Genomic DNA, 26294 nt, shown 5'->3' with positions numbered 1-26294 from the left:
AGTAGAACAACCTTAATTAATAGTACAAAACTACCCAAACCTTTTTCCCAAAAGTGCTCTCACTCAAATTTAGTAATCGCCTAATTTTTCAGGCGTCCACCAATTAGGTGTCGTGGCCGGGGGCGGAAGTTCATACTTTACTAAAATTACTAAACGATAAGCCTTTCAAAGTCTGTATTGAAGATCGGGAGGATTGGAGACGTGGACCCCCAGTTGTGGGAGATTCGATGTGGTACACAGATGGCTCCAAGACGGAGGAGGGTGTGGGAGCGGGAGTGTTCGAGGCGAAGCCGAAATGTAGCTTTTCGGTTAGCCTAGGGAAACTAGCTACGGTTTTTCAGGCTGAGCTAGCTGCAATCAGGTTCTGCGCTACCGAAATTAAGGGACGAGGAATTATTGATTTTCTCGGACAGTCAGGCTGCTCTACGAGCTATCGGTTCTTACCTGGTCAATTCAAGGTTGGTACGGGACTGTCTGGGTGCCCTGAAGGAAATCAGTGACCACAATAAGGTCTTTCTGGTTTGGGTACCTGGTCATTCAGGACATAAAGGAAAACGAAGTGGCAGATTTATTGGCCCAGTAAGACTCTGCGGGGCACTTCGTTGGAGCGGAGCCCTGTTTTGGGGTTCTCCTAAGTGTGTTTAGTCTGCGGCCATTAACTTATGGGTGCAGAATAGGTCTCAGGAGTGGTGGCTCGCCACCACTGGGCAGAGACAGGCGAAGGAGTTCATTAGAGGCTATTCGCCGAGGCTGACTGCAGAATTAATCCGCCAAGGCCGTGTGGAACTATAAGGATGATTGTAGGACTATTAACTGGGCGACTGCAGGCTCAGAAAACACATGCATCGCATGGGCCTGGCAGATGATAGTCTTTGTAGGTTTTGTCAGGAAGAGGAGAAAACGGCACTGCACGTGTTGTGTCAGTGTGAGAGGCTTGTCTGGCTAAGGATGTTACTTCTCGGGGAGGAAAAACCAAGGCCTGAGAGCCGCTTTCCAGAATTAAGAGTCTGATTAAAAGGACAAGGTCTGGAGGGTGAGCTTTAGAGTGAAGGGAGCCACAATAGATCCAAAGGGGTCGCAGTGGCGCAGGCCTTGAGGCCGCCCTAGTCTAATCTAATCTAAAATTACTAAAATTTACTTAACAATTAAAACAACTATCACATTTTTAAAAAATAATAAATCGTTTTATAATAATTCAATCTTAGTATTCTATCAATGATTTTTAACGTAGCTCAATGTTATATAGATGACTGAGCCGTAAAATGTTATGGCACTTTCTAAGGCATGCTTATAATACTTCCAAAAATCAATGTTCTTGCGAAAAAAAAAAATATTCAAAAGTTACATTAGTAAATAGTAGACAAATTTTGGTTTTTTGAAGAGATTTTTAGCCGAAAAATCGTATTTCTAGTTGAGGAATTTTGTACAAAATTAATAAAATATCAAGCGAATCACCAAGTTTTAGCGTTCCACAGTTTTTCGTTTTTGAAATATTCTGTTCTGTGTATGTGTTACGGTAAATGTACACTCTTGGGAAATGTACACTTTTACCGTAAAATGTGTACATTTCCTAAAAAGTTAGGTATATGTGAACTGAATATAATGTACATACGAGGGTCGTTTGAAAAGTCCGTGCAAAAATAAAAACTACTTAATTTTTTGGGGTAAACCTTTTTTATTTTTCAACATAGTCTCCTTTTAGGCTTATACGCTTCGTCCAACGCTGCTCTAGTTTGTTGATCCCTTCCGAATAATAGGATTTGTCCAAGTCTGAAAAATAGCCATTCGTTTCTGCAATCACCTCCTCGTTTGAATAAAATCTTTTTCCCGCCAGCCATTTCTTCATATTGGGGAAGAAATAGTAGTCCGAGGTAGCCAAGTCTGGAGAATAGGGGGGAGGTGAAACGAGTTGGAACCCTATTTCCATTAATTTTGCGACCACAACTGCTGAGGTGTGAGCTGGTGCGTTGTCGTGATGGAAAAGGACTTTTTTGTGGGCCAATCGTGGGCGTTTTTCTTGCAGCTCGGTTTTCAAACGGTCCAATAACGATGAATAATATGCACCTGTAATAGTTTTACCCTTTTCCAGATAGTCGATGAGGATTATTCCTTGCGAATCCCAAAAGACAGTCGCCATAATCTTTCCGGCCGAAGGAACGGTCTTCGCCTTTTTTGGCGCAGATTCCCCCATGGTAACCTATTGTTTAGATTGTTCTTTGGTCTCAGGAGTGTAGTGATGTATCCATGTTTCATCCACAGTGACGAAACGACGCTTAAAGTCCTGCGGATTCTTCTGGAACAGCTGCAAACCGTCCTTGCAACATTTCACACGATTTCGTTTTTGGTCAAGCGTGAGCAATCGCGGCACCCATCTTGCGGATAGCTTTGTCATGTCCAAATGTTGATGCAAAATATTATGTACCCGTTCATTCGAGATGCCCACAGCACTAGCAATCTCACGCACCTTCACTCTTCTGTCATCCATCACTATATCATGGATTTTATCAATGATTTCTGGAGTAGTAACCTCAACAGGGCGTCCAGAACGTTCAGCGTCACTTGTGCCCATATGGCCACTCCGAAAATTTTGAAACCACTTATAAACTGTTCTAATCGAAGGTGCAGAGTCATCATAATGTTTATCAAGCTTCTCTTTAGTCTCCTGAGGCGTTTTGCCTTTCATAAAGTAGTGTTTAATCAACAGACGAAATTCTTTTTCGTCCATTTTTTGAAAATCACTCGACTTCCTCGATTCAAACGAATGCCAAACACAAAGAAATAGACCGACCTGACTGAAACTTGGTGTGTGTTCTTCCAAGAGATGCTACTAACTAAACATAACCTCGATACGCGCCAGTAGTGCTATCTCTCTGACTTTGCACGGACTTTTCAAACGACCCTCGTATAATATGTCGTAGGTTATGATCCCAACATTCATAAATACAATTTTCGTCCAATCGTCTAGTTTTTCAGGACCAATACGATGGGAAGCAAACAAATAATATTATAACTGTGCAAATATTTATCGGGAGTATATCAAAATTTTCACAAAATTTTGTTAAATATTTGCCAGGGGTAAAAGTTTATAAATTTTTTGAAAATTCCCCTTAAGAAAGTAGAGATGAAGAAAGAAGTGAAGAGCAAAACATTAAATAAAGAATGTAAAACAAGATCATTTTATTGTAAGTTCCTGGAGTATGGCTTGCTGCCTACTTCTCAGGACAATAACAGTTAAATTTTAAAAAACTATAAAGGAACATGAGAAATTTCATAATGAAAAAAGTTTTATTTATTTGAGCAAGAATTGCCATTGTGAGACTTGGAATTACATAATATTCCAGCATTTTTACAACTGCATTTTTTTGAGGAACATGTTCCTTTACAGATGCATCTTTTAAAACCTTGTCCACCAGTAAGGGACTACATTCCTATAATTTCTCTTACCGATTTCTCAACATCTTGAGGAACATCTTCGTATGTTATAAACTTTTGTTCGCGATTTCGTATTTTGTATGCTCACATTTACCAAAACGACATGGTCATTGTGAATTCAATGTACATTTCCCTTCTTTGAAATTGTAAATGTTAGTTCAATGCACATTACCCAAACGAGGAGGAAAATGTGCACATTTAGCGGAAAATGTGTACATTTGCCGCAATATCTACTTTTACCGTAACATATGCATACGAAGACAAACGCATAGATCAGGCGCTAAAAAGTTATTTGCCGAACTCAAAAAAACATGTTTTATTCGTTTATGAAAAAAAAAGAAAAAAATAACTTATTTGGAAGGTTAGACACAATATTTTTTTTAAAGAGAAGTAACAGAAAATATAAATTCCTAACAAATGTTAAATGCTCAGTTACATTTAAATACAATCTTATATTTGGTTTTAGAATTACATCATTTGAGAGTTCCACTCTAGATTTTCGTTCTTACAGAATCTCAAAAAATTTTTTTACCGATATTTTAATTATTATGGACGATTGCAATACATCCTTCTCTCACCACTAACAGAAAGTAATTTATTATAAAGTTCTAAATTTCTTCAGACCGGATATGTAAATTAAACACGCGTAGTTAAACCTGTTCCTATTAAAAGAGGTTGGTTCTGCGAATAAAATTTAGTTTCACACATCAGTCTTTAGTAACACAGTTTCAATTTAAATATTACCTATTTAGTTGCACTCAATTTTCTGTTTGTAGGGATTGGAAGGTACTACGATTGTCTGGTAATAGGGTTCTGCATGCATAAAACGCTGTTGTGTTAAAGACTTAAAATAGTGTTTCATCCGTTTTTAAGTCCAGCAATGCGTCTTCATTCGTTGGTTATATGTAAATTCATTAATTTACCAGCGCATTCTAGTGGAGATTAAAAGAATCTCGGTAGATTTAGCTGTTTAAATGACGAATAGCCACCCCGTGTTTTTATGCCATAGATTTCATAGCCTAGTGATTGAATTGCCAGCAAACAGAACCATTTCCACCTCTTTTTTACTAGATCTGCTCCAACTTAACCCTGTAAAGAAATGTGGCTTATGGTAACCACCTTGCCCATTTACAGCGTCCAAATTTTGTCACAGCCTTCACTAGTCTTCAATTGTCTGAGATCTCTCTTAAAGCATGCTTAGTGTTGGCGGTTCAAACCTGTACGTGGTTTCCTCTCCATCATAATCTGCACAGTTTCTGAATCCATCTGCAGCTGATGTATGCCTTATAATATAGGTTTTACGCGTCATGAGAACTCGTCCTAGTCAAGAATAGAAACCCGCATATCAACAGGTCCAACTAGAAGATAAGCCGTGTGTGCCTTGGACCAGCATAGACTAAAGAATATGAACTTTTATGATGCATGCTGTATCTAGGAACAAGCGCCAGGTCCTTGCCACTACATTCAATGCATATCCTTGCTCCTATGTCGGATGAATCTATTGAAATCTAAATGTCAGTTATCATATTGAATTCAACCTAAAAAATTGGTAATCTTTAAACAATAATTATGTTTACAATAGGTAAACCTCTCTTAACGTTAATGAAAAATTGTTATTATTATTATTTTGTCTAAAACATTTCTGCTTGCTTGCTGTAAAGACTGAAAGATTAGCTCAAATTGAAGCAAGCTTAAGTCTACAAGGGAAAACATCGTATTCTACACCACCATCTTATTCCTATCCAAGATCCTGATGAACCTAACCGAAAATAAACAGGGCTAAAGTCCACCTAAATAAAGTTGCATCAATTTTAGAATTTTATAAGCTATGCAAAAACTTGATAGATTATTTTCTGCCGTAAGTTGCAAATTTTAAGTATTTTTTAAAAATATTAGCCGCTACCTGATTGCACCTTAAAAATTCGTCTAAAAGTGGATGTTTTTTAATACGTTTTTAAGTTCAGCAATGCGTCTTCATTCGTTGGTTATAAATTCATTAATTTACCTGCGCATTCTAGTGGAGATTAAAGAAAACTAGTTTGCCGGAATTTTAAAGTTTACAACAAAAGTAGATGTAAGAAAAAGTTTAATTGTTGTGCTTTAGATTGTGTTTATTATGAGGGCAAGGCCGACACAAAGTAAACTGCAAGCAAACAGTGTAAATAATAACACAAATATTGACTGCATTCCTTTAATTTCTTTGTTAACCCAATTATCCCCTACTCTTTTAACCTGATCACCACAACAGTGCTGATGCTGAGGATTTGCTTAGGCCCCAAAGGTTCGCGCTATACTCGAAAGCATCGTAACCAGCACCATACATTCTATTCCGTATTACTAACACTTCAAGGTCGCTTTGCCCCACTCCGATATCACCTATCTTACGGTGCCACTTTGTCTTTATATTCCTTCATTCATTCTATATCCTTCCGTTCCTTCCAACAAACTACGAAAAGCACTTCCGGAACGAATAAACTTCTATGTTTTATTTACTCCAAAATATGGCGAAGTAATGTGTTCACGTAAAATTAGTTTTTAAATTGAGTTCCGACTGAAAATACTTCATGATTGAGAGCTACAAATTTTTAGAGATTGATTTGTGTTGTGTGGGGGTTAAAGAGGTTTTTGTCTCTGCTTGTCTATTATCTCCTCTTTTTTGTTTTTTGCGGAATATAATATACAGAACTATATCCTTTATCGTATCTATTGAGCCTCCATTTGTGTTAGGTGTAACCGTGCATTATAATAGTGATTTTAACTTTCCCAGCACTTGTGATTGGCGGGAAGCACCAATCCAGTAACAAGCTTGTGGTTCTGATTTTGGCTCGAATTTTTCAGATTTTTTTTTTTCTCTAAAATCCTTGCAATATCTTTATCTTTGAGAATGTTAACTTCAAACTTAGATATTATGTTAAATACTAGTAATGGTACTATACTGTGGAGATGTTCAGTCTGGGATTTGATACATTAGTGCACTCTAGTAGCAAGACACCTAAGTTTTTTGTTTAGTTTTTTATCCTCGTAAGAGGTTTTATTTTGCATTCGTTAAGAGTTACTATTTTGAGTTTACAACGTAAATATGTACTTGTTTTTTGGGGTTCTTAATTAGTTTCTTCAATGAAGCTAGTGGACTGTTGCATTGCCAAGAACTGATTTGATTTCACCCTTAACTGTGCCACTAAGAGTTGACAACACGAGCAGCTTTAAGATACACAAATTCGTACAACAGTCAATGCTTTTTTGGAGAACTGGTGATGTAGGTTTTACCTCTTTCTAGAATAATTAAAGGGTATCTCAGTTATCATCATTCCTGCGATGAATCTCGCCATTGTAATGGATTATAAGAGAAAGCCGTTTGCTATTATGTAATTTACATCAACCCGTAATTGCCTATAAAAGAAGGCACCTGTCTATACTGCTCTGTCAGTTGTACAGCAAAGTAATGTTGACTGGTTTGAAGCAGTTGGCAGTTAGAAGAAGTGAGTCCTGACAAGGTGAATGGTGCCAGCCAGCGAGTCCAAACCACTTGGTTAATCGACCTCACTCTGATGTAATCACTAATAACGTTGTAGTTTACGTTGCCTAACACCTCTTTATCTTTAGTATTGACACTTTCATTTTATTCAATTTTCAAATTTTGTTTAAAAGGAAATAAAATGTAATTTAAAGAAAAACACAATTTCACTGAACTATTTTAAGATTTATCTTAAAATTTGAACTTTTATTTATTTATTACTTTATTTTTGCTCTAAAAATAGTAATCTTGCAGAGGGGCGTGTGTTGGTCTAGTGGTCAAGAGCTTTGCTTTATGTGTGGGAGATCCCCAGATCGAATCCCGCGTATGACTACTTTTTATTTGTTAGAAAAAATTGTTTATATTAAAGTACGAGCTTCTCCCCCCCCCGTCCACGACACCTAATTGGTAGTTGGACGTTAAGCCCCGCCTGAAAAAAAATTGACGATTACTTTACTTTAAAATCGTGCACATTTTGTATTAGGAGATATTAAAAGAGACATCAGTTATTATTGCGAACGAAAAGTAGTTTTTACAAATAATTGGTGTGTATGTTTATTTATATTATAGTTTATTTACATCATGCGCCGCTCTCAATAGATTCATCAATCGATCCTACCGAATTTCGATAGTATAAAAATTAAAGCTAACTTCTAAAATTTCAACTATTTCACACGTTTAAGAGCACATACGTACTAGCAAATTTTCTCTCCTATTTTCAACATGCTATACAATAGTAGCTACACGCATTTCTTTCAAGTTAAAAGCACCGTTTACACTGATACTCATGTCAACACATTAAAATATCAAGGACGGACATGGTTCATTTATATAACGTCCAACATTTCTTTATCTAGTAAAATTATCTCATTTCTCAGTTTCAGTAAAAGTATTATCAATAGGGCGAATGTGAATAATCTAGTAATTTGGCCACTCCGCTAGTTTTTGGTCCTATCCTATCCTTAAGCAAGCAGGGTTTGCATGCTTCCTTGATCAGCTACATTTTAGTGCAGTATAAATAATTAGTCTAATATACAGGGTGTTCATTTTAAGACGGCTCAAATGCATTTCATGCTTAAACGGTTAATCTGAGTAAAAAATGGTAGAGGAAAAATTTGTTGCCCGTCATCTCTAGTTTCAGAATATGTGACTTGATTTTAGATTCGTGCCCGCATACGCGGCTGACGCGCGACCAAAAGTGAGGGTTTGCAGTTGACCCCCATTTTCATATACACAGTTTTAAAGAGTATAAAAAGTTATGAAAGAAACCGGAAACCGAAATTCGATATCTTTAAAATTAAAGGTGCTAGGCCATTTCAAAACCTGGTATTTATTAATCATATTTCAATTTTTTTAACTTGTTATCAAAGAGAAAGAAGAGCACGCGATAGGTCATTTTTATGTATTTTTTCAACCCCTTTCTACTGAAAATATTGCCAAGGCCGTAAAGCTAGTATTTTTCTTAATATCGGGAAATAAGTCGTTTTCCGAGTGATTTTTCTAAGAAAAATCAAATGTTAAGAGCTTTAGATGTTCACAAGCATACACAAAATGGGTAAAAATTAATTTTACATCTGTTATAAACAAGAAGGTTTAATAATTATTTGGTAATTTTGGGAGAGTTGCGTTTAATTACCAAAAATAAATTGGAAACCTCCTGCCACATATTTAAATGATCAATATTTTTCATGTAAAGGATCAAAGTTATTCCTTAATTTATCAAATAATGCACTTTACTCAAGTTGTGAAGCAAGTACTGTGCCTTCAAAGGTGCCTCCTCTGGCTCGCAAGCCAGGTTAGCCAGGAGATTATCAACTGCTCTCTGTATCTGATTCATTTTTTCTTCTCTCTAATACCAACCATTCGTAAATCTTATTTAGTCATCCTTAGGTGACTGTACTAACTCAATTTCTTCTTCACTAGTGAAGTAATCGCCTATTTTTTTTCAGGCGGGGCTTAACGTCCAACTAAATTCCCGGCAATGTCTTCTATTAATTCCATTACTTTCTCTTTCTATCCTTCCATTTTTTCATAGCAGCCATCCTAGTCTTTTCGAGGAGTTGGACACTCCGGAGTGGTTGTCCGTAAACTTAAATTCTCTCTTGCTTGATTATCTTTGGAAAAAAACTTGTTTTTGTTTTTTAATTTAAGGAGCATTGATATCTGAGAGGTCATTGACGCTCGGAGCTTATTTCCGGCCTCAGGAAGTATTCTCTAATTACAGATAACCCATCCATCGCCAGACAGTGAGCTAAGAGGTCTGTAAATTAAGTAATGAGACTGATTTTTTAAAATTCTTTTTATTCAAAAAGAATTACAATTCTATATTGTCACCTTCAAAATAACTTCCTTCTGAAGCCACACAGCGCTGGAGACGTTTCTTCCACTCCTCATAGCAGTGCTCGAACTCCGATACTGGAATAGCCTTCAGCTGGTCGGTTACAGCCGTTTGAATGTTTTCGACTGTCCCAAAATGAGTTCCCTTGAGGTGTTTTTCAACTTCGGGAAGAGAAAGAAAGTCACAAGGACTCAAGTCAGGCGAATAAGGAGGCTGAGGAGCCACAGGAATGTTTTTACTGGCCAAAGACTCGTTTATTGAAATTGCCGTGTGACAAGGAGCATGCTGATTTGTTTTTTTCGATATCCACGGAATCGTCCACAAAGAGTTTCTACCTCATGGTCAAACGGTCAATTAACACTTTTACCGAGAGGTTCTTGAAAAAACTTCGAAAAAGGGTCATTCGTGTGAGGCCAAACAACAAGAACAAGTGGGTGTTGCATCACAGATAACGCTCCTTGTCACACAGCAATTTCAATAAACCAGAGTTTTTGGCCAGTAGAAACATTCGTGTGGCTCCTCAGCCTCCTTATTCGCCTGACTTGAGTCCTTAAGAAGCTTCTAGGAATCAAATGGTAGCCTTTAAGCTGATCTCATCTCTAGAGAGCTTTGTTCTTTTTACTACAGTTTCAGGCAACATAGAAGAAATCATTTCGGGTATCCTTCACCTCCCCCAAAAATCCCTTATTTAGTAATTTGATGTTTTTTTTCCCATTTATTTTCTGCGAAAAAGCATTGGTTTCAGGGCGAAGAATAGCTTAATATATGAAGTTTAAAGAACAACCGTTAAAACAGTTTTTGAAGGAAATCGGGAACTAGTAAAAAAGAAATAATCTTTTTCAGTGAAGTCGTACCTGACAACAGATTTCAGAAGAATACCTATAATCCAAGGCAAATTAGTATCAAAGCTGAACCGCTTTTAGTTTCTTAGGATACACTGAAACAACAGTGGTCCATGCTTTTAACCTCCCAACAATTTGTGGCTACTATCTAGGAAGAATAAAAAGTGAAGTTCTAGACCGAATATCTTTACAGTTATTAATTTTTTTTTTTTTTTAAACTTTTGTGGGTAGCGGAACTATCTGTTCTTGAAGAGGATACATGCCAGACATTCCCTTGAAGAGGACGAAGTAGGTCATCGGTTGGAGAGTGTACAACCCATGTACCACATCAGTGTCACTTATTAATACCAAAACCATCCCACTACAAGAGTTACTTCTTATACTCTCTCGAATAAAAACTATACAAGAAGGAAGTCTTGCAATCAGAGACGGATTTTTGAAATCGTCTCATCCATTGCAGCAAGTTCAAATTAGACATCCGGTTTAGGTGCTATTATTATGGACACGGCAACATTATCATTCTGACACAAAATCAGCCAATCAGAGGTGCTAGTTCACTAAATAGATTTTTTGACACGTTTTCAATAATGGCTCTTACAATTTTCTTTTACCATAGTATACGAGGGTCGTTTGAAAAGTCCGTGCAAAAATAAAAACTACTTAATTTTTGGGGGTAAACCTTTTTTATTTTTCAACATAGTCTCCTTTTAGGCTTATACACTTCGTCCAACGCTGCTCTAGTTTGTTGATCCCTTCCGAATAATAGGATTTGTCCAAGTCTGAAAAATAGCCATTCGTTTCTGCAATCACCTCCTCGTTTGAATAAAATCTTTTTTCCGTCAGCCAATTCTTCATATTTGGGAACAAATAGTAGTCCGAGGGAGCCAAGTCTGGAGAATAGGGGGGGATGTGAAACGAGTTGGAACCCTATTTCCATTAATTTTCCGACCACAACTGCTGAGGTGTGAGCTGGTGCGTTGTCGTGATGGAAAAGGACTTTTTCGTGGGCGTTTTTCTAGCAGCTCGGTTTTCAAACGGTCCAATAACGATGAATAATATGCACCTGTAATAATTTTACCCTTTTCCAGATAGTCGATGAGGATTATTCCTTGCGAATCCCAAAAGACAATCGCCATAATCTTTCCGGCCGAAGGAACGGTCTTCGCCTTTTTTGGCGCAGATTCCCCCTTGGTAACACATTGTTTAGATTGTTCTTTGGTCTCAGGAGTGTAGTGATGTATCCATGTTTCATCCACAGTCGACGCTTAAAGTCCTGCGGATTCTTCTGGAACAGCTGCAAACCGTCCTTGCAACACTTCACACGATTTCGTTTTTGGTCTAGCGTGAGCAATCGCGGCACCCATCTTGCGGATAGCTTTGTCATGTCCAAATGTTGATGCAAAATATTATTTACCCGTTCATTCGAGATGCCCACAGCACTAGCAATCTCACGCACCTTCACTCTTCTGTCATCCATCACCATATCATGGATTTTATTAATGATTTCTGGAGTAGTAACCTCAACAGGGCGTCCAGAACGTTCAGCGTCACTTGTGCCCATATGGCCACTCCGAAAATTTTGAAACCACTTATAAACTGTTCTAATCGAAGGTGCAGAGTCACCATAATGTTTATCAAGCTTCTCTTTAGTCTCCTGAGGCGTTTTGCCTTTCATAAAGTAGTGTTTAATCAACGCACGAAATTCTTTTTCGTCCATTTTTTGAAAATCACTCGACTTCCTCGATTCAAACGAATGCCAAACACAAAGTAATAGACCGATCTGGCTGAAACTTGGTGTGTGTTCTTCCAAGAGATGCTACTAACTAAACATAACCTTGATACGCGCCAGTGGTGCTATCTCTCTGACTTTGCACGGACTTTTCAAACGACCCTCGTATTTGTTGCGAGTAAATAATTTTACAATTTTTATTCCAATCATTTTTGCTTGGATAATTCTATTAATAATTTATTATTTAATTCGAAGTAAGGGACATTTTTGGGCGAGGAGATTGTTTTGACTTAGAACTGAATTTCATTTCAATGTAATGTATGAATTTTTAAAACTCTAATATGGATTAAAACATTTATTATCAAATATTCAAAATTTGAAGAAAATTAACTGCAATGAAATGCATTTTCTTGAATTGATTTTTGTGGTTTTCAGTTCTTTTTTATTTTCGAAAATAGTGCTCTTAAAGTGAACATTATTTAAGTCAACTAAGTTTTTGTACAAATTTAAGAGTTCCAAAAAATTTGATTATTAAAACTCCAACAAGAGAAAGTGATGTACGTTCACACTAGATATTTTTGAAATTTTTTAAGCTTTCATTTATGAAATCGTCTATTGTTGCATTTTCGTTCAAAGTATCTAATTGGACGGAAAATTGCAGACACTTCTAATTAGATTTTCTTGTTTACTTTTTTTTTGGATTTCCTGGAAAAGATCATCTACCATTTTCTTTTAACAAGTTTTCACTTTCTTAAAGAGTTGAAGAGGGCAGAAAAGATCTCTGCTGAGATAGTTTTTGGACAAGTGTTCCTGGTTTGAGACAGGCGAAGCAACAATAAAAGAAAAACGTATCTTAGCTAAGAAAAACTTTTGTTAACTCACAAAGTTATTCTCGTCGTAGCTTAGAGGGTACCTGTAGAAGAAAATGATGGCATTTGTAGCAAATTTTATGGGATGGAAACTTCAATTCACCCTAACTGGACTGTAGCCGCTAATTATTCGAGGAACGTACAGGACACTTGGGAAATTCTATGTACTCGATGAGCAGTTTCTTTCCTTTTAACCCTCTCAGATCCTTTGGCTGGATGGTTTACTGGAAGGATTGGCCAGACTCCAGTTAGAGGAGCAAAATAGTTCTTAAAGAATCAAATTGGTTGTGTAAATTTTGAATTTGTTGAAAATGAACTAGAAGTGCGAGTTTATAGGATAAATTTCCAATGTTTATGGAATTTTCTTGAAAATGTTAAATGGATTTGTCTAATTTTGGATTCAAAATGTAAACTACTTTCTTTGCTACCAACATTAGATTTTTTTTTTTAAAAAAAAAGGCGGGACAGGACTTATACCCCACGGCACCGCAGTCACAAGAGGCTTGTTGTGCCTTCCCCTTTAAGTCTACTAGATGAAACCTCCCCTTCTGAAAAGGTTGAGGACTTTCCCTACCAGTTCCTTCTGCGTTACAATCTCCTTTGGTCTCAAAGTTCCAAAGATAACGTAGCGCAGTCTCTCGATTGCAACGCAATTGAACAGCAGGTGAGAGGCCGTTTCTTCCTCTTCCTGACCACAATCTGCACAACGGTTCCATGCTAATAAGCCCTATCTTGTGTAGATGCTTCCTGAACCTGCCGTGCCCTGTGAATAGGCCTGTAATCAGAGTAATCTGATATCTGCCCAAGCCCAGAGTCCCTTTGGTTCTTTGTTTACACAGCAAGGGCTGTGTCACTCTTGCCGTGATTGACCCCAGGAAGCATCATCCAGTTCCTTTCATGTTCTCTCCAGATCCAGTCTCTGGGAGCCTCACGAACTGCACCCTTGGTGATCCCAGGACTATTGCTACCAACATTACACCAACCAAAGTTAATTTTAAGAAATTTCTGAAATTAATAGAACTGCTAGATCTAGTACTCAATCCTAAGCACTTACTTAGTGCCTTATACATATTTAAAACTCTCCAAACCTGTTGAAATCTTTCAAAATTTATCAACTACTTTTAAAGTAATATTTGCTGAAAAAGAATGAAATTTGATTGTTTCACACAACATTTTTATTCTTAAAATAAAGAAATTAGAATAAGCCTTGCATAAATAAGCTGAATTGAACTTGACGGAGTGACGTACTCGAGGATGTAACCTTTTACATAACCTTCGAATTTTTTTTAATAAAACTTGATTCAGTAAAAATAAAAAATAAATACATATTTTTTTTTTATATATATAAGAATTCCATTAGGGTTGCTAAATCCTAGTAGATTTTACTGTTCATTATTTTTGGAGACTGAATCATAGTTTCAATAGGATGAAAAATTAATGCCAGTTTCAGTCGTCATGATAAACTTTATTATGCCGGAGCTTTCGACCTAGGGTCAACTTCAGAGCTGTGAAACATATTTACAGTGTTTTAACAATAATTATATTAAAATGAATATGTATAATGTAACGAAATTTACAAAAATATTTACCTAATTTACAATATTCTGTTTTACTTCATTAGAGGGTTGGTGTATCTTCTGTCTTGTCTTGCTCATGGACATGAACTGTCCATTAGAGTCCATTTAATGGACTCAGTTTTAATTATAACATTAAAACTGAGTGTATGAATATTTATTTTGCATACAATAAATTATTTTTCTGCTTTTTAATCAATTCTTTATGTTTATAAAAGAAAATGAGAGCATTAAATTCATTGTTACTATCTTCGATTTCAGTGCTGAAGAAATAGTCATCCTAGAAACAAAAGTTCAGTAGATAAAGTAAAAAAAACTTAGTATGAATACTTTTTTTGACCACTGTATGTCAAAAGTTTGTATTAAAATAATTTTTTTGGAATTTGAGGTGTAAGTTTATACGTATCCCAAATCCCCAACTCGTGTATTGTAGTATGAAAAATCTGTTAAAACAGTACTGTTACGTTTTTGTCGATAATTTATGGAGGTTACCCTCGACTAATGTTCGATTTATACAGTTTTATTTGTTTATTAAATTGTTTTTTAAATACCTTTATGATCAGTATTTCTATAATCAGAATTTATTCTCAATTAGTATGAATAAAATGCCGTCTGGCTGTTCACACCTTATTACTCTATTTCCGGTGGTAATTCAACTTGGAAAATTCGCATTACTTCCTCATACCAGACGGCAAAGGAAGGGATAAAACTGTTACAGACAGACATGCGCCAAGTTCGCCAAGTCACAGCGTGCAGATTATTCAACCGTACAAACGCATTATTAGTACATAAAGCTATATAAAAAAAAAGCATTCACTTCCTGTATTAGTTGGTAACGAACACTTTTCCGGTCTTACTATGACATTAATTTTCCATACATGTCGCGTAAACTTTCCATCATGGCTACTTCATCTTACGGTCTCTTAAGAAAGAGAAAGTACGTTTTTTTGTTTCAACTGTACAGTGTACAACGAGATAAAAAATAAATTTTTAGTGCCACTTGAAGAACTACACACCGATTGAAGAGTGTACAACAAATTTTACTAAAAGTAGATGGTCTCTAGAAACCTCAGTCTTCAGGCGATGCCTAGAATTTTCCTGAGGAGTGTTACGTTTAGAAAAGATAGCATTATTTAGTTAATTATTATAAAGTGCATAATAAATATCTCGAATCATACCGTACAGAATTCCATGAAATTAAACTATAGCCTACAGCTATCACCACAATTAAGAGAAATATGAACATTGTAGACGCAATAGTTTTGGAGATAGCTAGATAGATTTTACTAAGCTTAGAAATTACCTCACTTGAAGTTTTAAAACATCTTCTTGCCTAATTCTTGCCTAGTTACATTGATGAAATGTAATTTCTAACTTTTACATCCAAAAACCAGACCAGTGGTTGATACTACAAATAGTTTTAACCTAATTCGAAGATATAAGGGCAAAAACACCTTATAAATGTGAAAATTCTTGCCTAGTTACAGTGATGAAATGTAGTTTCTAACACTCAAATCCAAAAACCAGACCAGTGGTTGATACTACAAATAGTTTTAACCTAATTCGAAGATATAAGGGCAAAAACACCTTATAAATGTGAAAATTCTTGCCTAGTTACAGTGATGAAATGTAATTTCTAACACTCAAATCCAAAAACCAGACCAGTGGTTGATACTATAAATAGTTTCAACCTAATTCGAAGATATAAGTGCAAAAACACCTTATAAATGTGAAAATTCTTGCCTAGTTACAGTGATGAAATGTAATTTCTAACACTCAAATCCAAAAACCAGACCAGTGGTTGATACTACAAATAGTTTTAACCTAATTCGAAGATATAAGGGCAAAAACACCTTATAAATGTGAAAATTCTTGCCTAGTTACAGTGATGAAATGTAGTTTCTAACACTCAAATCCAAAAACCAGACCAGTGGTTGATACTACAAATAGTTTTAACCTAATTCGAAGATATAAGGGCAAAAACACCTTATAAATGTGAAAATTCTTGCCTAGTTACAGTGATGAAATGTAATTTCTAACACTCAAATCCAAAAACCAGACCAGTGGTTGATACTACAAATAGTTTTAACCTAATTCGAAGATATAAGGGCAAAAACACCTTATAAATGTGAAAATTCTTGCCTAGTTACAGTGATGAAATGTAGTTTCTAACACTCAAATCCAAAAACCAGACCAGTGGTTGATACTACAAATAGTTTTAACCTAATTCGAAGATATAAGTGCAAAAACACCTTATAAATGTGAAAATTCTTGCCTAGTTACAGTGATGAAATGTAGTTTCTATCACTCAAATCCCAAAACCAGACCAGTGGTTGATACTATAAATAGTTTCAACCTAATTCGAAGATATAAGTGCAAAAAAACCTTATAAATGTGAAAATTTTTGCCTAGTTACGTTTATCAATATAAGTTTCTTATAAATATTTACTTTTGGGTGGGGCACCAATTTTAAGGACGATTCTAAAGCGGTTCCTAAGTATAATGTATAGACTTCATACGTAACTCATATTTATAAAATACAATAAAGTTTGAATAGCATTGCTATAATTCAAAATTTAAAGTTAACTAGATATTTGGAGTAGTGACTTCTCAAAGGATGTTTCTAAATTTGTTTGAATTTTTTCGTTAACGGCTCAAACAATTTTATAAAAAATTATTTTTACCGAGTTTTAGATAATCTGTATTCATTAGTATTGCGGGAAATATATGTAATTAGTTCATTAATGGTGTAAAAATAGCATTTTTTATAAACCAGGGTTTTAGAGCTTTATTTTATTTTGATCAGGATTCTATATCTTTTATAAACTGGCTTTTGGGGCTTTGGTCGTTTCTTCTTGCGCTTTTACCGTAGCTAAAAAATGAATTTATTATGAAGGCTAGTATAGGAGCTGATATATGCGAGCGAAGAAGTGGTACAGGCATGCCAACAATGCCACTCCCAAGGTTACAGAAACTTCCAGCGCATTCCTATCATCCTATTCTAACAACTATATATATATTGTTCCCACTCTCAGCCTAAAATCTCTTGTAAGTTTTTATTCTCAAACTTTGATTTGTACAAAAGAACTTATCGAGATCTACAGATTTTCATCTTGAACGATTCTTGAGTTTTCATAGGGAAAAACATGTTTAATGATCCCTTGAACTCGAGAAAAATCTAATCACGAAATAATATTTTGTTTTTGAAATTTAAGATTTGTACTAAAAGAAGAAAGATTTCATCTGCTGGCCCATAGTTCTTCCTAGCAGTTTCTTATACTTGTTTGCAAGCCGCTAGTGCACTAAAAAACAAAATTCTTAGTGTCATTTTAATGCAATGTTCACTCATAACACTTGTGTGCTGTTTAGGAGGGTACTGAAATCCTGATTTTGAAGAAAAGTCCTGCACAGAACTCTTACTTTTTCACTGAAAGGGGTGTTCACTTTTTTTCACAGTATTTTTTCTTATTTTTACAAATTAAATTTGTGTTAAAGTCACTAAGAGCTTGGTTTCGGACTTCTTGAGGCCGTAGGATCGCCAAGGTGGTAGTGAGATGGTGAAGGGTGAGGAAGAAGTTGTCTGTTAGTTTGGTCATGTGAGTGTGAATGGCTTGAATGTCCAGTTCTCTGTGTATTTGTGGGTTCCCAGTTAACCATGAGGGGCGTTCAATGGCTATTCGTAGTACTTTATTTTGGAAAAGTCTGCAGGTCTTTTCGTGCAGTGTGTTGCTAGCTGTAATCTCCAGACTGGGCAGGCTGGATGTTAAAAGAGGTCTAAGGAGCGTCTTAGACAGTGCAGCAGTGTTTAGAGCGGTGTGTTTCTATTAATTAGTGGGTATAACTGTTTCAGTCGAGTGTAATGCTTGTTGCAGTTTTGTGTTGATGTGCAGTCACCAGGTGAGTTGGGTATCAACAGAATTACGATCAAGGTCTTTGATCCTTCTATTACTAGGTAATTTCCTGGTTGTTAATTTTTAAATGAAGACGTTGGTCTTTCATTCCGGAACCATCGAAGGGAGAAAATTTTTATTTCTATTTTAAAAGGATTCAGGAATCCTTAATTTTCCTAAATACGCATATGTATATATTTATCATTTTTCTAGAAAAATTGGTTTTAAGGCACTTCCCTAGAGGGGGCGCTGGGGTTGTCTTTCTTGTAAAGTTACGTTTCAGTTTAATGCACAGTTTTACTCGTAAATACTGTATAATGTTGTCGTAATAATCAAATTTGACTCAAATGTTGGGAAGAAAATTCGTAAGTTAGATCTTGGGGATATTAGTTAGATAAAGTTGTATGTCGCACCTGATTGTTAATGTTCCTGGATATTATGTATGATTGAATTATGCATAATTGTACCAGAATATTGTATTAGGTATAATTATACCAGAAGATTGTTATGCATAATTGTACCAGAATATTGTAGTGTGTTATGTATAATTGTACCAGAATATTGTATTAGGTATAATTGTTCCAGAATATTGTATTAGGTATAATTGTACCAGAATATTGTATTAGGTATAATTGTTCCAGAATATTGTATTAGGTATAATTGTACCAGAATATTGTATTAGGTATAATTGTTCCAGAATATTGTATTAGGTATAATTGTACCAGAATATTGTATTATGTATAATTGTACCAGAATATTGTTATGCATAATTGTACCAGAATATTGTAGTATGTTATGTATAATTGTACCAGAATATTGTAGTATGTTATGTATAATTGTACCAGAATATTGTAGTGTGTTATGCATAATTGTACCAGAATATTGTTATGCATAATTGTACCAGAATATTGTAGTATGTTATGTATAATTGTACCAGAATTTTGTAGTATGTTATGTATAATTGTACCAGAATATTGTATTAGGTATAATTGTACCAGAACTTCAAAAAAAAAAAAAAAAAGAAAAGGCAATCATCATTCTCTACAATTGAATCCACCAGTGATCCAACGATTCTGATACCCGTCCAATTCAAGAAGCTATTTTTTTAATTTAAAAAAAAATTAAAAATCTCCTTTTCACTTGTTCCTGATTTGTAAATTTTTTTTTTACCATGTAAAGTAGGCCATGTACGGAAGAGGTGGTAATTAGACGGTGTCTGGCTGGTATAAGCTGGGCTAGGGAGAGGCTCAAAGTTCAAATCGTATTGAGGACGTTGGAATTTTGGTGGCCTTTCTTTTAAAGTCTTGAAGAAGTACACTTCTTCGATTAAACCAAAAGGGTGTTAAACTCAATTAAAACACGAGCGATTTGGGTGCAACAGGCAAGATTCACGTGGGCCACATCACATTTACCAAATCTTACGTATTGGAATACGGATAGGATAATTAAAACACTGAATAATTACTTTTATTTAAACATTTATTCTATTTAATGTATTTATAAAACTGAAATTATTCTTTTACGCTCGAAACTAGCCAGCACTTTCCTCGTACTAACTAGTTTACCAATATCTTGGATTCAGAGACTGAGACCAGACAATCTTCATTAAGGCAGACAGATTTGGTTAAGGATGTTACTTCTCGGGGAGGAAAAACCAAGGCCTGGTGAGCTTTACCCCATGAGTCGCTGCTTTCCAGAATTAAGAGACTGATTAAACGGACGGGTCTGGAAGGCGAGCTCTAAATTGGGGAGCCACAATAGATCCAAATGGGTCGCAGTGGCGTAGGCCTTGAGGCCGCCCTAATCTAATCTAAGGCAGGCAGATGTTTATCAGTTAATCTTGATCTGTATGCCGTATTATTTAATTTTATTGACGAAAATAGTTGCGCTCAGACAAGTACGTACTCCCAAAATAATATAAAATTTGTGCAGCAAACATTTTTGGATATTTCTTTCCTAAATAAGAATAATATTTTGGGAATTTCTATTTGTCTGTATATTTGTCTCTTATAAAAGGAGGAATTCCACTTAGAGTGGCAGACATATCGCTTCCAAACTTCACCGGAACTGTGTCAGCGTGTTTATACATTCACGCAGGCCTCCCAGGTTAGGCACTCTTCTTCAGTAGTTAACGGAAACTGGGGAATTGTGGGTAAGGTATTGCCTGGATCTCCCCCAAAGCGCTATTTTCTTCATAACCATTTTTTCTATTTTCCTTTTATTTCAGAACAGTGTGGATCACTAAAAATTACCTCGGGGTCCTCCAGTTTGACTCCCCTTTAGCCATAAAAGAGTCTACGCATTCAGAGTAAAGTTCAAATGTAATCTCACGACCATTAGAGCAAGCTTAAAATGAATGACGTTCCATGTAATTACCTACATTTAATTTTTCTTAAAATAAATTTACTTTTAATCGCAAATAATAATTATTTAGATGAAACGAAAATTAGTCGTGTTTTGAAGAAAGGTTTTTAGGACTTTAACTCATTTGACGTCCTTTTGAGGCCTAGATTATATGAGGAAATGCTACAACAACTTCAGGAAATCAAGCCGGCTGTTCGCAGATAAAAGTTTTAAATTTCACTTCATTCGTCTTACAGTTTTCCAATTTTTCTACAACTTCCATCAGAAATACTAAACCAAAGGATAGTCTTAGTTTTACTAAATAAACTGACGCTGTTTTCCATGTAATAACGCAAAATACACGTAATCCAAATTTATAAATTTAACTCGGTCACATTTTAAATCTAGTGCATCTTCTTTTAAGCTGTACACAAGAATGAACTGGTGTTTTTTTTTTCAAAAAAAGGTTATTGTTTAAGAGAAGAAAACACAACACATTTACTTGATAACTCTCGGGGAAAAATCTTATTTAAATAGAAAAAATAATAATGGATTTCCTAAAACGTCTGTATACATTATTTGGGCCAAGGGAAACAAAATGGCTTAACTAATGCTGCAAAGAATTCATCTGTTGTTTGTTGTAAACATAATTATCTCTAATCTAAAAAAAGTGGGTGAACGTTTTAGATTACATTAGATTTAGTGGGTGTTAGCCACCATCAAGTAGCCTATTTCAACGTGACCCAGGAATCTGTGGCAGCATCCTCTTGAAATAGTTGAAGCAACTACCCACTTCTTGTTGTTTTGATTATATTTTCTGTCTGGTGAAGAATTGCTGGGTCGAAGCTGAAGGCTTTACAGATTTCAGCCACTTACTGAATGTCTTTTTTTTTTCTATCAGTCAAATCTTAGCCAGTGACTAATAATAACTTTTTTTTTGTCTACCTCTAACGTTTTCACCCTTCACGAATATTTGTACATCTACGCTTTTAAATTGCCACTACTGTGTAGCATTTTGCTAAGCTATAAATGGGTTCCCAGACTAGGCAGACTGCCATCACTATTTTGTCTTGAATACCTGGGCAGCCAGACCAATACAAATAAGAATGTCCTTGAATTAACTCCGTAGGAAGGATACAGAGAAGATTAGGATGGCCTCTGTGCAAGGATGGCACGCTTCGATATAGAATTAATAACAATAAATTTTCTTCTACAAAAAAATCGTATAAGATTTTCTTAATATGTAAATGTAAATGTTAATTTTACATCCTCAGTGCAAACTTTTTAAATTTCCTTGTCCGAGTAATCTATTCATTTTAATTCTTAACTGGGACTCGTTTAAAAATTCCTGCTCCTTTTTCCTGACTGTAGAGGTTAATTTTCTCAAGAATCCTTATTCCTTCTTCAAAGACTTCCTACTCTCAAACAGCGAACAACAATAAGTTCAAAAAGGAGAGAAATGATAAGTCGCTAACTGGCCAAATGATGACCCAATTGTAAATCTTAGCAAGAAATAGTGCCTTTTAAACACCTCGCTTCTATTTATATGGTGTACAAATTAGGTTTATTTATTTTATAATATTATTTATATAAACCAGAAGTAATGCAATCGAATCAAATTTACGAAATCGATTTCCTATCGGAAATACATTCTGTAAACACGGAAAAAATGTTTTCTAACGCATGGTGTGTAAAAATCAGAATACTCCTATCTCAAAAAATGAAGCTGAAACATGGTATTCAGTTTAAAACTTTTGCAGCTTTCGGGACTAAGGATTTTAAGCGAAATCATCACCTGGAAGTGCGACCTAACTGAAGCTTTTACTTTTGTTCCAACGAACTTCTTTAAACATTTTATACTACAGAAACGCATATTAGGTATCACTTATACGAGGCGTGTTTATTTTTTGAGTAAGTACCGTTTTGAAATAAAAGAAAAACAAGTAACAATATTATTTTAACAAGAAAGCCTGGTACTTTAATCTACTTTTCTGCATAATTTCCACTAATATTGAGGCACTTATCGTATCGTATAATCAGGTATTGGATCCCATTCTCATAGAAGTTTGCTGTGTGATTTGACAACCACTGCAACACCGGTCGTTTTTACCTCATCCTCGTCGTAGTGGCGCTGGCCACCCAGATGCATCTTTAAATGCAATGAGGTGGTAGCAGTCACTGGGAGTCCTCACTTTCACTTTTTCATTAACTTACTGCACCAAATCTTCAGTAATGGACTGAAGATCCGCCAAAATTCATTCTATAACATGAACATTGGTGCGGACATTTTTAAAAGCTCTAACCCATTTCTCCATACCATTCCATTGCTCATAATATTTTCTCCAAAAACTTCACCAGTTCTCACGATGAATTTCAGCCTATTTCTTCACACATTAAGCACTAAGAAAACGAATCATAGCGCGTATTTTTTACAGTCGACGGGATTCTCAATCAGCGGAGGCATTTTTAGTATTCAAGAACAAACGTAATCATGGTCGAATATTTCTGTAATAGAGTCTGTAATCTAAAAAGTTTAATAATAATAATAATAATTTTAATTCAAGAAATTGCCACTACAATAATCACAGAAAGTATTGTGAATTTTGAATAAGTTTGAAAAAGAAGTCAATATCTAAATAGGAAATAAGAGAGTATGACTCTATATTGTGGGTAAGAGATATTGAAGTCAAAGTGCTAGGCCTCATTCTTGGCTAGAAAGTGATATCTCGAGACACTCAATGCCGTAGTGTGCTTGTTACGCTGACCACCGCCCGTCCGGTTCACACATACCTGCTCGGATTGCCCCACCAATAGCACTCTCTAACGTTCCACCGTACATATTTGATCATTCATACTTCCTTCTAATATCTTATTCAGTTTTTGTTTTATTATTATTATTTGTATTTTTGATATAACTTCATTTATTACTTTTAATCTATTTCTATCTAATCAATTAAAAAGTACCAAATGTGAAGGCGCTAATGTACTTTCCGTTGTCACAATTATTGCTTAATTCCAATAATTGACAAATTCAATTAACTAATTGATATTGTAAGGAGCTGGTAGGAATTGATAACTTAAAAACCATTTGCCTAGATATACAGGGTGAACTAGTATGTCCATAGGCCTACTGTGTGTAGTACATCTAAAGTGGAGTTCAATGACGTATTGGCCAACTTCATATTCTCCACAGTTCTTGAGTGACGTCACTTTATTTTTTTTCTAAAATCATTACATTTTTTTGCAATAAAAATGTTATTATTCAGAAAGTTTTAGTCCGAATTCGATTCTGAAGGCTCGGTTAGAAAGACAGATAAATTTTCTCAAAAAATGACACCATTTTGAAGCATAAAGTCATTCTCTAAATAGCCTCAATCTTCGTCCGAATACTGAAAAAATAAAAGTAATCGAAATTTTTAAGAAAACTTAATAGGCCTTTATGTGATCATTTTCTGACCTAGGTGCTGGCACTTTCTACAAAAGTTTCCTTGTCTAATGGGCTTTGAAACGGTGTATCATTTTCCAGGATTCCTTTTATCTTCGTAAGAGAAATTACGTTTGTTTTGCAAGAAAACGTGTTTTCACGAGCACTCAACAGTGTTAGTTTATCAAGTTGTTTAATTCATTGAAAACTCTTTTAGATGGACGGTAGTCAATTTTAAAGTAGATTGTCTTAAAATAAGGAAGTCAAAGGTTACAAATTGCACTTTAAACATTTACTTCTGATCTCACTGAAATATTTCAGAAAATGTTAGGAAATATTTTAAATAAAGAGTTTTCAAATAACTAAACAACTTGATAACTTATTTACAGAAAAGGGATAGATACTGAACAGATTGATAGGAAATAATTGAAGCAACTAATAGTAAAAATAATGAAAACAGTTTTTCTTTAATTTTTAATATATTCCAAGCGAAGAGGATTAGCTATGCGGTTAGCGTATTTGATTCCTACGCTGAGATTCCGGCTTGCCTTTAGATTTTCTCTTCCTAGGAGCTTCTTACAGCTCACTGGCCAATAACCTCAGATGATGACGCGCCTTAAATCATTTTAAAAAAAGACTTGAGACCACCAAGTAACAACTGCATAGTGTTCCCTGGCCTGCAAACAGTGCATTTCTCTTGCACACGTAGTCTACTATACTTCAACACTAACATAAGGATCTAACTGTCTTAGCGTGTACCATGGCAATATGGTGTTGGCAATTTAGTTTCTCACTTACCAGTAACTACCACCACATAGCTTACCTCTTTCATCTGCTACAGAGGTACCCTGGAATTTAAGGTGCTTTGTATCTTCCTATTTTTTTTAACAGCTTAAGTAGTATTAGTAGCTTTTTAGATCTTTTCTAAATTGTTATCTCTTTCCATCTTAGCTCTCCTGTTAGCTCCTAATGTAACATCATCAAGGACAACATCAACATGTTTCTGTAAGCTCCTTTTTCTCATTTTTTTTTTTTGTAAAAAATCATTTTCGTAACAAATACATAAATAAAATAACATAACTTATAAAGGAGTGAAAGATAATCAACAACACTGTTATAAAATTATTAAATTAAAACAATTATTTTACTCTTCCCACAGTTCGCTTTCCGGTGATGAAAAATGTTGTCTGTAACGAGAGAACATTGTCCAGAGACCGATAGGGCACTGAAAAAAAGCTCAGTGTCCCTTAGATGAGTGTATGCCTTAAATTAAAAAAACAAAAATAAATATAGAAATACAAATTAAAATAGAACGGTTAATTTTAAAAAGTATATAATTAGTTATTATTATGATTTGGTTAAATTATTTCAAATCAGATCGAACAAACCTCCTGATTAAAAAGAAATTTTGTTTAACCACTTTTATATGTTTTTTTTTGCTCTAAATACATTAAAGACAGTCCATTTATGTCCGGATAGCATCAACTTTCGAATGAGAACAGACTATTGTGCCTCTTACGTTGGACAGTCATAATATATCAGGTACACAAAAAACTGGGGCGACGTCTCAAGTCGGGGCAGTTATTTTGAGCAAAAATAAATATTCTTGAAATTTGCAGGGATTCAATTATAAATTTTGTTAATATGAGATTGATTTCATATTTGCGATCAATCGATCACTGACGCTTGAGAAATACTACTTTGCCATTAATTCCTTTTATGTACGGCTAAGAATGACCGCAGTCGGATAATGGGAATCTTTCAGTATTTTATTATTGTGACTTGTGGGAAATTTGGTTTATAATGGCACTGTCTTCTTAGCATTATTAATCATCTTATAATATTCGCGAAGATGTCCTGTATCAAAGTAGACCAGATTGCTTACTTCAGAACCTTTAGAACTAACAATGAATTTATTTCCGACGCCCTTATACGAGGTTCACTCAATAAATGAACAGATGAACATATTTAGTGAACTTTTGTAAGTGTTAGTTGGCAACCTTGTGAAGAGTGTTAGTAAGCTGTTCGATTAATATTTATGTAAACATAACCATTAAAATCTTAAGAGTTACGATGGCGTATTCGCTTGAAGAAAGTAGTTTTGAAGAACAGCGTTCTGTGATCCGATTTTTTACCTTCGGAAAGTTTACGACCGTTATAAAAATTCTCTCGGATGTAAAAAATGCACTGCAGTAGTTGCAATAAACGGGCTAGTTTTTACGTGTGTGTGGAAAGTGGCCGCAAAAGCATATTCAACGGGCACCGCTCCGGGAGTGCAACACATGGTACGTTTTTCTGTGATTTTTCGGAGGGAGCAACGCACTATTAACACTCTTTAC

At 35.3% G+C, this 26294-nt stretch overlaps 1 protein-coding gene and 1 non-coding gene across 4 annotated transcripts in view; both read left to right on the top strand.

The window, feature by feature from the left end:
- nahoda (DOMON-like domain-containing protein nahoda) overlaps window positions 1-26294 on the top strand; it is a 57966-nt gene that overhangs the window by 15034 nt on the left and 16638 nt on the right. The window lies entirely within an intron of this gene.
- Window positions 21632-21735, top strand: LOC141459598 (U6 spliceosomal RNA). The gene has a single exon (XR_012461524.1). It is a non-coding gene; the product is annotated as a U6 spliceosomal RNA (small nuclear RNA).

Source organism: Rhodnius prolixus, unplaced genomic scaffold (assembly GCF_049639745.1).
Source record: "Rhodnius prolixus isolate KJV_2025 unplaced genomic scaffold, Rpr scaffold_11, whole genome shotgun sequence".
Lineage (NCBI taxonomy): Eukaryota > Metazoa > Arthropoda > Insecta > Hemiptera > Reduviidae > Rhodnius > Rhodnius prolixus.
Note: the sequence above shows the minus strand (reverse complement) of the source record. Positions and strands in the feature narration are given on the sequence as shown.